Source organism: Epinephelus moara, chromosome 14, assembly GCF_006386435.1.
Source record: "Epinephelus moara isolate mb chromosome 14, YSFRI_EMoa_1.0, whole genome shotgun sequence".
Taxonomy (NCBI): Eukaryota; Metazoa; Chordata; class Actinopteri; order Perciformes; family Serranidae; genus Epinephelus; species Epinephelus moara.
In genome coordinates, this window is record NC_065519.1 from 25,110,595 (window position 1) to 25,126,597 (window position 16,003).

Sequence of the window (16,003 nt, forward strand, 5' to 3'; positions counted from 1 at the left end):
GCCCGTGGAGGTCTGCTCGCAGTTCCGTATATTCGGACACTGCGAGCTTGGACGTCCCGGACCAAAACATCAGTTTCCTCCTGGGAGAAGTTTGGCCGCCTGACGCTGCTGCTCTCTTCCGCCATGGCGAATTGAGTAAACTCTCATTACGTCTTCGCGCAGCGCATTTAAGGGCGAGGAGAGGGGCTCATTTGATTGGTGTGATGTGTGTAAAACCCAGTCCACGCCTTCTCTCCTCCCTCTTTCCGACTTGCGCAGGTAGGAGGGACGGAGGTGGGAAAGAGGCCAAACTTGCAAAATCCGCCTGGCAACACCCAGTTGGCGAAGCGCAGGTGCGCTGCGCCTTCGTCTGCAAAACTAGAGGCCAAGATCCGTGGCCTGCCAAGAAACCGCAAATCCTACAATAATCATACCCTGTTAAAAAAAAAGAAGACAAAATACCACCCATGAATCACCTTTCTTTGTGGGTCACCTGTCAGGTACTTGTGGGTATCCAACTCGATGCAGGACTCTGATCTATGCTAACCTCTTTAGGAGCTGCTCTTGTTGCTTTGAGCAAACAGCCGCTTCTCCATGTCATCATACACCCCTAAACCACACCTGTAGCTGCCAGTAGCTCTTCATAGGATGCTACGAGGGCATTACTTGAAGCCTGATGGGATAGATTTTTGTGTGATCTTGTGATCCCTGCAATTCTTGTATGACTTTGCGAGAATGCAAGAATCCAACTACTGCATAGAGTAAGGAAACTCTAGTTCTTAGCATACTTTCCTCAAACAGGAGTAAAAAGTTAATTTATTTGGGACTATTTTCAGTGATGGATTTATACACATTTAGAGCTCTAGTTAGTATTTTTGAAAGCAGGATAGTGTGTGTTGGATCAACTGGAAATTAACTGCATTTCATTGCAATGAAGAAATTCTTATGACAGAGAGACAGGAGCTGTATCAGGCTTTGGATACACAGACGGTACTTGATGGTCGGATCAATTCATTGTTGGTTTTGTCTTTTCATGGAATTTGTTCACAAAAATAAAAATGTAGAACATCACCAGACTTTAAACACCTGCTATCTATCCATTAACCTCCTGATTATTATTTTCCTCGCAGCACTGTTTGATTGTTAAGTTAAAAGTCAATCAGATTATGAAACCACCGGTTACGTGTTCTATGCCTGTTTTGCCAAATATCTATTTCACTGCAATGTGCGTCAATCCAGACAGTCCTCTCAACATCTCTACATCACTATATTGCAGGAATATCATGCAGGCACCACATATTTCAACCCATTTGTCATATGACAACAAGCTGATTAAGGAAAGTACTTTCCAATGTATTAGCAATTAATATCATTGCTTAATTAACTTACTTTTATTACTTAATGACCTCATTAGCATATGTGGCGAGCTAATACATCATGGCGATTATGATGGCACATTAGGCAGCAACACCATTTGTTTCACAGCTTGATAAAATGTTGCTGGTTGCTAAATATGTAGAAGCGTTACTTATAGCAAAGTGCTGATCATCTTATCGATCCAGGCTCCTGGCTGGGTGAGTTCTCTCTGTTCAAGAGGTGTGTTTATCTCTCAGCGAGTGCAGAGACATTTTTCCTGCTCTTTTGTTCACTTGCAGTGCTCAGATAACGATGGGAATGGTTGGAAATACTGGCACCATTTAAAGGCTTTGATTTTTTTTTTTCTGAAATAACGAAAAAGTCGATAGAGTAACAGAGAACATCAAAGCCTCTGTGATGTGAGACACTCATCAGACATGGATGACGGCGAAAAACCAGAAAGTACTCATGTGTGGAGGATCCTGGTGAGGAGATACTACTCAAGGAAGCCTGACAACTCTCATCGTCTTATTCTGTCCATTTCATGACAGAAAGAGGGGGGATTACTTTCTTTCAAGTGCAAATGAGAATATGGACTTAATCCACAGAGAGATGGACTTGAGGAGCAGGTCATGAACGCCTTCTAAGCTTTGACGTGTCTTTATTTTTCAAGCGAGGCTTTTTCGAGAAAAAGCTCACTCAGTGCGGTTACGAGGCTGAAACATCTGAAGCACAAGCTGTGTTTAGTGTGTTTTGATCAAAGCTGAGAGACTGCCAGGTGCCTCGGAGCCAAGAGCACAAGAAAGAAAGGAGGCGAGGAGGATGAACACTGAGTCACGCTGCAGGTTAAGTTATGGGTTATCGTTTTCCTTGACAAAGAGGCAAACCATGTTGAACTCCGTGTTTCTGTTCCTGCCTTACAAATGCTTACATCACACAAAGCAATTAAGGAAGTCCTTACAAGACCAAAAATGTGATCTATTTTGAGTCCTAATGAGCAGCAGCCCCCACGCAGTCTCCCAAAGTTGTGGCGTAGAATTAATAGCATTTCAGCCTAATTACATTTTAGCCCGAACAAACACGTTGTCTGAAACCAGGGAAATATTTTTCTTTTTGTTTGCAACCCTTCTTTAGAAAGAGCATCATTGATGGCAAGAATAAAAAATAAAGCACAGGGCTTCACCTCAAACCTGCAACATTTTTTGGGCCTCTTTCTCAAACATATTTTGGCTGTGTTTATAAATAGAAGAAGACGTCTGGTCTATGAAGAGCGGTCTGCTCCGGGGGCTTAATGACTCATGCTGCTGTCCATTCACAAAATTAACTTCTCATGGATGAGGAGATGCATTTAGGGAAGAACGAGGAAGATGGGGGAGAGAGAAAAAATGGAGATGTAGAGGTGAGAGAGAGGGGAACAGAAGGAGAGTGGATCTGTGCAGACGGGAGGGGAGGGTGAGAGAGTTTGTGTGTGTGATAGAGAGTGAGGATAAATCAGGGAGCGAGGAGAGATCAAAGGAGGGAAGAGATGACCCATTCAGGGGGCATGATTCAGCAGGAGGACCAAAATAGAGCCATTATTAGCCAGCCAGTCGTGCAAAGGGGAGTCATAATTCTTGCTCCCATCTTGGCAGTGGCAGTATTACTCAGCATTTAGATTTCACCTAAAGTGAACACAGCCGGGGCACACTCCCTCCCTCCCTCCCTCCCTCCCTCCTTCACTCACTCACTCACTCACTCACTCACTCACTCACTCAGTTAAAAAGTGCTGAACAATGTTTTCATGCTATGTTACATCATTGCAACATCAACAAACTGATTCACTATAATCATACAGTAACATGAAAATAAAGTGGTGTGCAGACTGAAAGCATACAGCCATGAGAGGTGTTTACAAATGCAGCTCATCAATTGTAATAAACTGTCACATTCAGGGGCGTAACACAAATTTCTGGGGCCCATAAGTAGTCTGTGTGGACCCCCCACCCTTCCTCTCCTTATCCATGTCTCTCTCAAACACCTTTTTTGTGATTTTTTTTTTAAGTCAGTTTGCTTTCTTTCCCTTTCCTTTCTTTTTTTGAGCCCCGATTACCCTTTCTTTGGATAAGACCAGCAGTGTATATTGGTGCTCCAGCAGCATTGCAGTCACTCACTCGCCTCACGCTCCATTCAGAGATTAATCCAAATGCAGGGACGGACTGGCTGTATACATGCTGTGTCTTTTTGTGCCCTCAAATCATTGTTTTCAATGGAGATATGTGGCAGGAGCGCTCAAACCCCAGAGCGACGCTGTGACCATTTTTCAGGGCGCGACCACTGCGCTCTGAGATAAACCGAGTTCAACTTTTGGAACGCAGTGGGGTGCACCACGTATCATGTGACGAGAGACAACCAATCACAGCCGACAGATATCTTTCCCTTCTTCTGTAAATATCAGTCTGTTGTAAATATGGAAAAGTTGATCATTTTGATGCAGGGCTGCCAGAGCTTTACATCTGTCCCACAGACGATATGCCCACACACTTATAAACAGTGCTTGGAAGAAGATCAGCTCTGCACTCAGGATTTCAGGTAAATAGGCTATGAAAGGGGCCTGTTAAGGTTGCTTACTAACCTAAGATGCAACCTTCCGCTACGCTCTTGAAAGCTGGCTCAAAAAAGTAGTGCCCAGCTCTTGACCTCACGTTTTCCAGGCGGTTAAAGACGCAGCATGTGTGTGGCCCCATTAAGGGGTTGAGAGGGACTTCAAAGAGTTTTTAACTATTATTTATACAAGGTTCAGACTTTCAACTGATTTATTTGGCCAATTGTAATTTAGTTAAGCACTCATTACTTAGAAATAAAAAAAAATGTAAAAAAGTTTTTCAATCCAATTTTTCATTCCAGGCTCTTCATGGGCCCCCTCCCATGGCCCTGGGTAATCAGTCCCACTTTTCCCCACACTACGATGCCCCTGGTCATTTTTAACATTGTTGCTTACACCATGCCAGACAAAGTGGTCAACAAAGGCTGGATTAATAATCAGGCGAGGCAACTGCCTGATTAAGCTCCAGGTTCACTGTGGTAGTACTTATCATAATTAAATTAATTGCAAATTTGGCAAGGAACTGCACCACTGAAGTACAGTACAGTATCAAGAAACATCCTGCACTGCTACCTAATCTTGTAGCCCTATCTCTTTTAAGACTTTATTTTAGCTTTTATCAGTGCAAGTGCACATGACTGGGGGAAAATGCAGAGTGCATCAAAATTTAAATTAATTAGATTAATCAGATTTATTTGTGGAGGAACAATGGCCCAGCAAGCACTGCTATCAAGATTTATTCACACAGTAAAACAAAATGTGAAGTAAAGGATGGTCAGATTTTGGACAAAGAATAAAAGAAAAGCAAATTATGCTCTTCAAACACGTTAGTGAAAATCAAAATATGACAAATCTTAGTTCAAATGAGTCAGCCAACTGGAGTAGATAATGTCAGCGCTGAATATGTGCAGTGTGTTTTAGACTCAAACATGGTCATAATTCAGTTATTGTCAGGAATTACGGAGCAACTTTTTTCTTTTAGTAGTAACGATAGAACAATAGTCTAGTGTTTATAATGCATCTGTTCAGAACATGGTGGCTTATGTTGGTAATTGTCATTTTTCTGCTGATTTATAGTTGCAACCATTAGTGAGGTGGCAGGTACATTTCTTGAGACCAGCTGTATTTTCCATCATAGCTCAGTACCTATTATATTATGCAATAAAGAAAAATCTATTAGAGAGTTAATGAAGTTAGCTGACAACAATATCATAGGTACAATTGTCTCTTAAGTACAATCATCCGAAAGTCCAGATGAGGTTCCCTGGCAGGCTACTTTTGGCGCGCGGGCCGCCCATTTGACATTCCTGAATTAAATACATTATGTAAGTAAACCTATGTGCATTCGTTAGTGCATTAGTGCATAAGTCAACACCAACTTTTGGTTTTAACACAGGACACGAACATCAGTTTTTGGGGTGAAAGTTGTGTTTTTTTTTGACCAGTTCATCCACCCTGACCTCCTTCCTTTGTGGACTTGGTAGCTTTTTATACCACATCACCTGACTTCCTCCTTTGCTCCCATCATAACGACTACGGCCTATTGAGGTTGCAACTTAACAAAAAATGTAAATATGGGTCTCAGCTGCTTGCAAAGATGACCTGTTCAGATGTTTTTTGGGAGGACGGTCCGGTTTAATCACATACTAAGACTTACACAAGCAGAAAACCTGGGAGGAGGTGGTACTCCAACATTTATAAGTTGGTTTCTAGTTATTTGTGTGCACCACAAGCAAACCACAGAATAACTTATTAGCATGCAAGAGAATACATAAACACTAGTTTGAACATAAAGTCGCTTGGCATCTAAACAACTGTCAATATGTCTTTATAAACATCTCCATGACAGCAACAGGTTTCCTTGTAATACCAGGTTTCAAGAAAATAGTGTGTACAGTTCGTACAGTCTAGATGATAGTGGTATGTTTAGAGGCAGGTAAATGTATTCAGTGTGAATACTCTATTTAATCTCTCTCTCTTTCAGACACACACACATACACACACGCACACGTACAACAACTACCGCTGTGCCAGTGAGTCTGATTAACGCGAGACACAAAGGCAGTGATTCAACCACTCCATCTCTGTTAGGACCTCTCTATCTATCAGGACTGGCTTGTATGCTAACATGGGGGTGGGGTAGGTGGGGAGCTGAGTGACACGTCGTTAAGAGTCTTTCTCCCCGATTGGATTTATCACTGTAAAGGAAATGCAGCAGTTTGTTTTGCAGCAGGCTTTTAAGGATATGTAAATGATGTGGAGGGAAGGAGGGGGAGAAAGATGGATGGTCAACTCCATTATTGGCACTGTGACGAGTGTTGCAGACAGAAACAATAAAGAAATTAATATAAAAATAGCCGACAATAGATAACAAAAACCAGACTGGGTGAGTCATTACTCCAACTCACTTAACCAACCCTGGATGGTTTGCAAAAGTTTAAAGATTGCGATGAATCACAGAGAACAAAAACACTGTTTGCAATAAACGAAACACCCCATGGCAGCAGATATAATGATTTTATGGCAAGGTTCTCTTGATATGTAGATCAATGGTGTTCTTTTTGTTCGCTATAATGCCTCAGATGTCCTGTTGCTCGTGGAAGTCACGCTCCCGAGTCTGACACATCTGCGTGTCACCAGTTAGATGCACGTCACTTTTTGATCTTAACCTCACCCTGCATGAAAACAAATCATCTTCCTGTCGACTCGATGGCTCACTAAAATGCACAACAGAAGCTAATAACAGAAACATCCAAAGGGTGGTGTGTGCATACATGTTACGCTCATGTGTGCTCCCTCAATATTGCAGACATTGGGATGGAGGAAGGCTTCATAAAGTGATGCTATCATAAATATGTCAAGCAACAGGCGAAAAAGCACTTTAACAATTGAGCTCTGCCATCAGTCTCAAGCAAAGGAAGAGACTGGTTTAAAGTAGGTAGGCGTAGTGCAGGTGTAGCAAAGTTACTGAATCCTCCAGTCAGTCCCGCTGCTATTGGCTCAAGTGATTCATGAAAAAACACATTTTAGTGTGAAAAACTAATTTTGTATTCAATAAAAGTTAGATATCTCACTGCTTGCTCACTGCATGATAACTTGTAGCTCATTAAAAGGGACCTATTTTGCTTTTTCTAATTCTGTCATATAAATAATGTTACAGTGTTGGATGTTCATATCAAACGTGGCCAAAGTTTCCAATAATGAGGGAAACATATTTATAAGTAATCCTTGTGAGCTAAAACCTCAGGCCTCAGACTGTTCTGTTGCCAATGTTTTTTTTCTACTTTTGAGACGAGCTGATGTCAGCTTGTGACAGATTTCTTAACAAGGTCATCTGCTCCGGGCACGCTACACACACAAGTGTTTCTATTACATACACTGCTACATGTAGCTACATGCTAATGTCAGGGAAACATGTAATCTTGGTTGCCGATGTTGAAAATTTCTACCCAGTTTTGGATCATATACCTGCTGGAACATATCCGGTTAAGAAGATTTTGATTAAGAAGCTTTACTGATTTTTCACGGTACAAAGTGCAGCTACACTCTGTTATAGTCATTCCCCGGCTGCGAGTACACTGCTACATTTAGCTACATGCTAACACCAGGGAAACACGTAATCCTCGTTGCCAAGGTTGTTATTTCTCCTATGATTTCAAATCATATTTCTCCCGGAACATGCCACTTTGTGAAGATTTAACGCTTTTATTGGTGATTTTTCATGGTAGGAAGTGCCACAACAGTACCGTTACAGTCACTGCTTGACTAGTCATTGACTAGACATTGACTAGTCAATGACTAGTCAGAGCAGACTGGGCTTCTTTGAGAGGCCTTCTTAAAGAGACAGGCGCTAAGACTGAGCCTCCTCAGACAAAGGGTGAATACAGTTGTTCCAGCACAGACAGTATAAGGAAAATATTTTTTTTTCATTAAAGCATGTAAACATGTTCTAGTAGAAACCCAACACACAAGTATGAACCTGAAAGTGAGCATAATAGGTCTCCTTTGAATGTGTGAATGTGTGCGTAATTGCAGGTAATAAACATTTATATATGTGCTCAACAGCAACTTGCCTCAGGGCAACTTGTGCTTTATTTAAATAATATCTCTCCCATTGCAATAGAGCAATGGAGGATGCCCCAGGTAGCAGGATTACCTGGGGTTTGCTGGGGAGTCCGATCAATGCTGCAGGTGGAGGGGAGGCAGAACTGGATCCCTGAAAACAAGGGAGTGCGGTGGATATTCAGAAAAGTGGGCATTTCTGCCCAAACATTAAGTCCAACATCCTGGGAGTAACTGCAGGCTAGGATCATCCTGCACAGTCAGACGTATAGCAAAATCACAACAAAGAATAAACTAAGACACTGCTCCTGAAAAAAATGGCTTCATTATAGAGGCACACTGACTAGGAAGTCCATGTTTCAGCAAAGCACCATGATCAGAGAGTGACAACTGCAATTTTGTACATGTGCATATTAAGTAATCAGAACTCATACAGTTTTATTTTTGTTATCTTTAAATATTTACCAGGATTATGCATCTCCACAAATAAGATGACCAAATGTATGAAAGAGATTCCAACAACCATTTTTAATGAAATGAAAGCTGACTCGTGTCCAGGTCTTGTGTACTTCCACAGTTCAGGAGTGGGTACAGTTGCAGATGTTCTTGCGTGATCCACACAAAGGAGGGATCAATCGATATTATCAATCTGGTATGAGATGAGATTTCTTTCATCAGTTCAAGTTAAATGTGGCTGATATGTTCTAGATACCAGTATGCCACCTTAATGAAGACATTTGTGAGTTAAAGTAAAAATGCATCGTCATATCTGATTGATTTCATTTTTTGATTGAGTGTTTTAAATGTCATCTAATAACTTCTTCTCTCCAATACAATCCCTCTTCTCAGCCTCCTAATTACTTTGCCTCTGATTTTAGTCATTTTGCCTTAGATAAAGAAGACTTTATCTTAAATCATGAAAAGAAAAATCTGTTATAAACTGCTAACAATGGATACAGCTGCTCTACATGAGTTCAAAAGATAATTCATATACGTTCTCCCCATATAATATATGTGGCAAGTGCTTGGTGAAGTGAAAGATTATACTCATAATCATAATATTTGGTGTTGTTTAATCTTGTAATTGGAGAATGTTTCTGCAAAGGTTAGCACCCTATTACGCTCCCTTAAGCTGTTTGACGTTCACATAATTGTTTGAATTGCTTTCTGTATACATCTACTTTCATGTATTGTGAGCTGCAGTAGAAGAGTTCACGCATCTAGCATGCCATTGAGGTTACTGAATTCAGATGTAAAGCCTTTTAATAATGTAACAGTAAATCTTGTGATCTAAACAACACAAGGTCGGCCTGCGTGTCTAGTTTTCTCTGCAAATTATCTTCAATTAAGCAAGCATTTCACAGCTACTCAGCAGCATCATTCCCTTTGTTCCAAAGTTCACAGGAGGAAAAGAGCCTGTTATTATATGCCAGTATAGTTGGTTATTGCATGACTGAATCCTGAAGCAGATTATTTGCATTATAGCTTATGAATAAACAAAATGTCACTGCAGTACAGGGTAAATTATGTGCTACTTTTAGATTACAATTTTGCAAATGAAAACTCAAACATGGAAGGGGTCCAGGGAGGAAAAGAGTGGCGAGTTCGATGCCGGTGAAATGAGCAAAATGAATACAACAGTACAACCTAATTAACTTCCCGACCCTTTGAAAACCTTTTAGATTCAGTCAATTTAGCAAACTTTCATAAAGTGCTCTGCACACATTCAATTTAAAACAACACACAGGAAAATCCTTTTTCTGGCAGCTCACTGATGTTCAGCTGAAAGATTCTTTCTGTTCCAGCGCACTTTATTAGAGCACAGACTTCAGTGGGCGATTCCATATAGAGCCCATTAATTGGACAGATAGCACAGATATATCTTGTGATTTGCCTGGCTTTTTAGCTGTTCATTGCTGGTAACAGAATTATGCGTCTTCTGTGGTATGTAGGCTCCTTTCATTGCACTGAATATCAAAACGAAACAATGAACAGAACCAAATACTTACAATGAGGCACTGAATATGAAATGCACAAATACTGAGGCCAACTGTCATGCACCATTACAACATCATCTTCATCATTCAGGGTCACACATGTTAAAAAATAGCCACATGTTGTACACCTCTTTTCAGGAAGGAACACAATTCAACATGTCATTACACTTAATGTCCCAGTAATACATTCTCAGTCTTTGATTCCTGAGCATTGAGATGATATCTTACAGTTAAAATTACAATATCACCTCTCAACAAGGCCGGTTATTACTATGGTCAGATTAATGAACAAATTTAGTTGATTGATTGTGATTTTTTTATACTTATTGTCCAGAAAAGATGTGTGTATAGACTGTATATAAAGACGGACAACGTGTTTCCACTTCCTCCCACTCTACAAAAAAGAAGCCAAAATATCTCGATCCATCCTGCACAGGTGACGTCATTTGGAGCCAGAGTCTGTGCAGCAGCAATTGGGGAGTGGAGTCATGGTATCAAGTTCCCGCCCATACTGTATGACCCACTACAAGCAGCTCCATTGATTGTGAGCACACCAATCGACATGACTTCACACCCCCATTTTATAGCATCAAATAACTAATTAAAACCAAACTTATAAGGAAATGAACAGTTGAATATGCACCATGATAAGTACTACCTAAAAAGACAGAAACCATCTTTGGTTTTTTTATTTGATTTGAAATTTTTAGTTTGGCTCATGTCCTTTACGCTAAAATGGAAGGGGGCAAGGTTGATGACCTATAATACAGCCAGACACCAGGGGGTGATCAAGATGTTTTGGGTTCACTTTTGGGGAGATCCAACGTATACTAATACAATGGTTTGCATCTTACGAAAATGCACATACAGTGGTTTGTATGATATGTAATGATTAAGCACCTCACAGATAGCATTGTCATGTTACGTACATGTAAAGTTACCTACGTAATGTAAAGTTATGCACTTAACTTAAAGTTACAAATGCAAAGTTGCGTAGGCTAGGTTTAGGGAAAGGAAAATGGTGACAATGTACCTTAAAATATCTTCAAGTTCACTTCGTTTCACACTGTTTTAACACCGGTCTTCTGGGGGAAAGTTCTGTGTTGTTTGACACATCCTTTACCCCAATCTGCCTTCATACGCAGACTTTCACGCTTTATACTTGTTCCTTCTCCTGTCAGCACATTGGTTACATGTTCACAGCTTTCCCAATTACTTGGGTTATACAGAAATTACTGGCTCATGATTACATGTGTTATACATAAATTGTGATGCATTACGTTTTGTAGGTATACCTACTAACAGTGCATAAGAACAGTCTGGGAGATGTCATGCCATCCATCCTTATATACAGTCATTGGTTTATGTGCTGTATGTTTGGTAGCAAAGTGTATGTGCATGTAGGTTACATGAGACTGTGTGTACATAGAGGCTACATACCATAACTGTACTGGTTTGTAATCATATTTAAGCGTGATTTAAAATAATGCAAGTTACTTTCTATGATCTATTAACAGTACAGTATTCCAGCTCAGTCTAGGATTGTGCAAACATCATTCCACAGTATCATGTCCTTTTTCTTTATACCTGCAGAGTCCATCCAACAGCTCACATAGTAAACAGTATGTCCTTATAGTTATATGATAACTGCGAAGATTTACTTCACTCCACTCTAGAGTGACAATAAACAGAGAGCTCAAAATAAGTCAAGGAAAGGAAGGTTTCCATCATCATTGCAAGGATTGTCAGGCCGATACATTAGGCCATCTTGTCCAGAGTCTATGACAGAGCTCTGAAAGAGTCTCGTAAAATAGATATGTAAAATGTCTGATGTAATACACTGACTGAACAAGAACATTCATTACTAGTGTATCCAATGATTAAAAAAGGCAGTACTGTCCTGGAAGATAATTCACATCAGTGGTGACAACAGCTTCAGAATAGTTCATACTGCTTTTAATAAATGTTTTTGAAGCATAGTTGTTCAGTAAATTTGTCACCACCAAGGGTTCACCACATTCTTGCAGTATGGTGCAGTCCTTAAATTATGGTTTCTTGCTGCTACCAGTGCAGTCTTTTTTTCCTGGAATATTACTGCAGGTTTGTGTATGAGGAAGTCCTTGCTTTGAATGCCAATGCTCACATGACATTTAGATCTGCACGTTGCTCTACAGTACACTGGCAGCTACGAACTGTGAGCTATAAATATACTTTGAGCTACATTTTGTCTGCTGAGAATGAGGTATGAGCTCACAGAGTGAGGGACACGTATGTGATTTCTGCACTGTTGTACTCGTATCTCCCGCTCCAGAGTTCCACGCTGGCACTCCTGCGCATTGATTCTTGCCTCTGGCCCCTCCTCTGCCACCTGCACCACAAAAAGGCCTGTTCACTTGAGGACCTCTCCAGACTACCTGGGGTCTCTTCTTCCACAACTTCCCCATATTCTTGGGATACAACCACACACTCCAAGGTTTCTGTAATCATTTCATCTTGCTCCATGGGTGCCAGGTCCTCTGAGGGTATATCTTCGAGATCTGGTGGTGATGGATCTGTATCTGGTGGAAGAGGATCTGGGCCTGGACTTGTGGGCCCAAAGTCCATTTCGAGTGATGTATCAGGAGATACTGAACTAGGAGGGGATATTGTGACAGTGACTTGTGGTAGTGAAAATTCTGAGGCTACATCCTGAGGCATGTGAGCTAAGCGGTACTCCATAGCTGGATCCAAACAGACAGATTCTGTTGACTGTGAAGGATCCGAGGGACACACTGTTGCAGGGTCAACAGTGGGTAGAGATGAACTTGGACAATCTGATTGGTAGAAGGGTGGATCTAAATCCTCTGTATTAGATGGAGAGTCAACGCTCAGGTCAAATGGCTCTGGTTCAGGGTCCATGAACACTGAGTCAAGATCATCTTGATCTAGGGAAGTCAGCATGACTAAGTCAAAATGGACCAAATCGGCATGATAAATCGGGGTGGTATCAAGTGGTTCAGGAAGGGGTGGCCACTCCGAGTCTTGGGACTCTGGTTCGGTGTTGGGCTGAGTTTCTACTGAACTGGTGGCAGAGACTGATGTAATTTCCTCTGGGGGAGGGTCAGACGGATAATCTGGAAAGGTGACAATGGGATCTGGACTTGCGTCACTGTCTGTTGGACTTGTAGGAGAATCTCTGTCAAGGTATTCTGACACCACAATAGATGGACATATGATGTCAGTCTCTACATTACATGGTGTAACAGTATCAAGATCAATTGTGTGTACATCACAGACTGAGACTGGGTCCTGACTAATGGGGTTGGACGAGGACACCATGGGTAAGTCTGAGGGTTTTGATTCTAATTCTGATGGGTCTGCAGGATCTGGGTTTTCTGATTCTGAATATGGTAAAGACACAGCAGTGGGGTCTTGAGATTCCGGATCTGGCTTTTCCACAGTGACAGGATCTGGAGACTCTAAATCTGAATCATAACCAGGTTCCTCAGGTGGAGACACAGTAACTACAGGAACTGGATATGGCAGCTGTATCTTATCCCTTTCAATTAGTTCTGAGTCTGGGGATTTCATGTCATCAGGGTGAGATGGTTCAGTATCTGAAAGGGACTCATTAGCTGGGCCTATATTTATTAGCTGTGGAGAGACTGCCATTTCTTGTTCCTTTGTCACTAAATCCTGAGGGCTCTTGAGGGCTGCTTCTGAGGAAATTGGCACTGTATCATGAGTGGCGTGTGGCTCATTAGTGACCACGTCAAATGATCTCACATTTGCATGGTCTGGTAGTTCTGGTTTAGCTATAGTGGTCAGAGCAGTCACATCACATGGCTCTGATTCGGTTGCTCTAACAGAGCCTGGAAGAATTGGATCCAAAGAAAGTGGTATGGCGCTCTCCACATACATTGACTGTGGACAGGCAAGAATGCTTGGGTCCATCGAGAGCTGTTTTGGCAGATTTCGGCGGGCGCCTTTCTTGTCCTCCTTCTCCTCTGGACAATTGACAGCTGCATCTGCAGTGCTTTGCCGGACCAGGACCTTGCTTCTGGCCTGGGTTCCCACAGACACTTTTGATATTTGGGGTTTCTTCTCTCTGGCTCCCCCAGTGCTGCCATCTGCTGAGGCTCCAAGCCCTCCCACCCCTTCCCCTTCCCCTACCCTTTCCCCTACCCCTACCCCTATCCCTGCCCCTGTTCCCGTTCCCGGCCTTGGTCCTGTCCCTGTCCCTGCCCCAGCCCCTGCCCCAGCTGCTGCTCCTGCCCCAGCCCCTCCACTTAAACCTACCCCAGCTCCAGCAGCCATGTTGGCACCTTGAGGAGACCATGTGTTATAATGTTGCGTGAAGGTGTTGAAATTACTGTTGAAAGCACGAAGCTCTTTACAGAGGTCCCTCCTTAGATCAGCCAGCTCTCGACGCATGGCCGAGACCTCTTCCTTCCACTGCATGCTGATAGCTGCAGCCAAGGTAGCGGACTCTTTGATACTGGCCTGGATGGCTTTTGGTGATGGCCGTTCTGGGGCACTAGATCTGGGGGATCTGAAGAGGCTTGGAGAAACAGGCGGTCCAGAAAGAGGTTTGGCTTTAGCTCCCATGTTTTCTTGTTGATAAAGCCTTTCTCTTCTGATGGGGCAGCCTAGATCATCATGAGCCAAAGGGGCCGTGTCTGCCATATCCTCAAGTACACTGGCCTGGTCGGGTAAACAAGAGTCTTCCTGCACATAATTTCTGTCTGGAAGACAAATATAAATACGTATCTGTAATATGGCCACAGGTGTGAGCAGCTGGAGAGAATGTGCTTTCTTATTGCCACAAAGCAGTAACATCAAATCATGCACTGAATGCCATGAGTCAAAATAAGATAATAGAAATCTACAACTAAATGCTAACCTTATGATTATTGCCCCAATTCATTCATTTGTATACCGTAGATGTGTATTGAAGAATTTTTATTCTAGAATTTTAATAATCTGCAACATTATTATACATTACAGTGTTGAAAACCAGTGTAACACTGGGAAAAGAACTCCCATTTTGACTCATTTTTGTTAATGGTTTACACTGCCTTCTCAATCTTAATTTGTAGCATGCATTCTTCACATCTTTTCAATGCACAAAGCTGAAACTTATAGCTCCCGGAACACATCACAGAGAATGGACAATATTTCTAATAAATGAGGTGTAAGAACAATCCTTGCATGCTCGTCTGCTTTCAGTCGAGGTAAAGAAATGTGTACTTTGTGCAATGAAAAGAGGCAAAGATGAGCAAAGCTTCCAAACCATTTCCCATTAATCAGGAAGTATTGTATGAACCCTATTGAAAAAGTGAGGTCCAGTTTGACAAATTGAATCGAAGCACCAATTGCCCCATGTCCAAGATAGAGGCAAGTCTATCACATACAAAACTCTGTATCCTAAAAATGCAAAGATATTTGAGTTTACTGAGAAAGCAGTGTAAGCAAACATTTATAGGTATGAAGAATTGATCATAAGCACAGCTCCAGATGGCCACACCTCTAACCCTCCCTATTATTGTCCAACTGATAGTGTTTGTTCATGAATCTAATGTGAGAAGAGGTGGGATCCGCTCAGACCTCTCCTCCGGACACTTTTTCTTCTTTTCTTCCAACATTCTTCATCTGTACAAAGACGTATCATTTCCTCTGTGAAGCCAGCAATCACGGGAATTGTTGAAACCACCAGCAGCTCACAATTTATAATCAAGGCTCAGTATCAGAAATGAATGCACGTGTCAGCTGAGTAGCTTTAGATTTATTGTAACAACTTTGCATATGTGATATATTTGACTAAGCAGTGTGACAATTTGTTACTGGCATATTCATTGTCAGCTTTAGATTATTCATTGTCCAGGTCAAGACACAATAATGTGCACTTCTGTAATGCGATCTCATTGTGTGTAAACATGAGCTTTGCAATGTGACAAAATAATCTGTGTGAAGTGAACAACTCGTGGTCGAAGAAACTTCATAGTATACGCTGTGATATGTAGGTGTAAACTGGGTTTACAATTAAACA

At 41.7% G+C, this 16,003-nt stretch overlaps 1 protein-coding gene across 1 annotated transcript in view; it reads right to left on the reverse strand.

The window, feature by feature from the left end:
- The window catches only part of dlgap2a (discs, large (Drosophila) homolog-associated protein 2a), a 209,739-nt gene that overhangs the window by 20,314 nt on the left and 173,422 nt on the right, over positions 1 to 16,003 (reverse strand). The window lies entirely within an intron of this gene.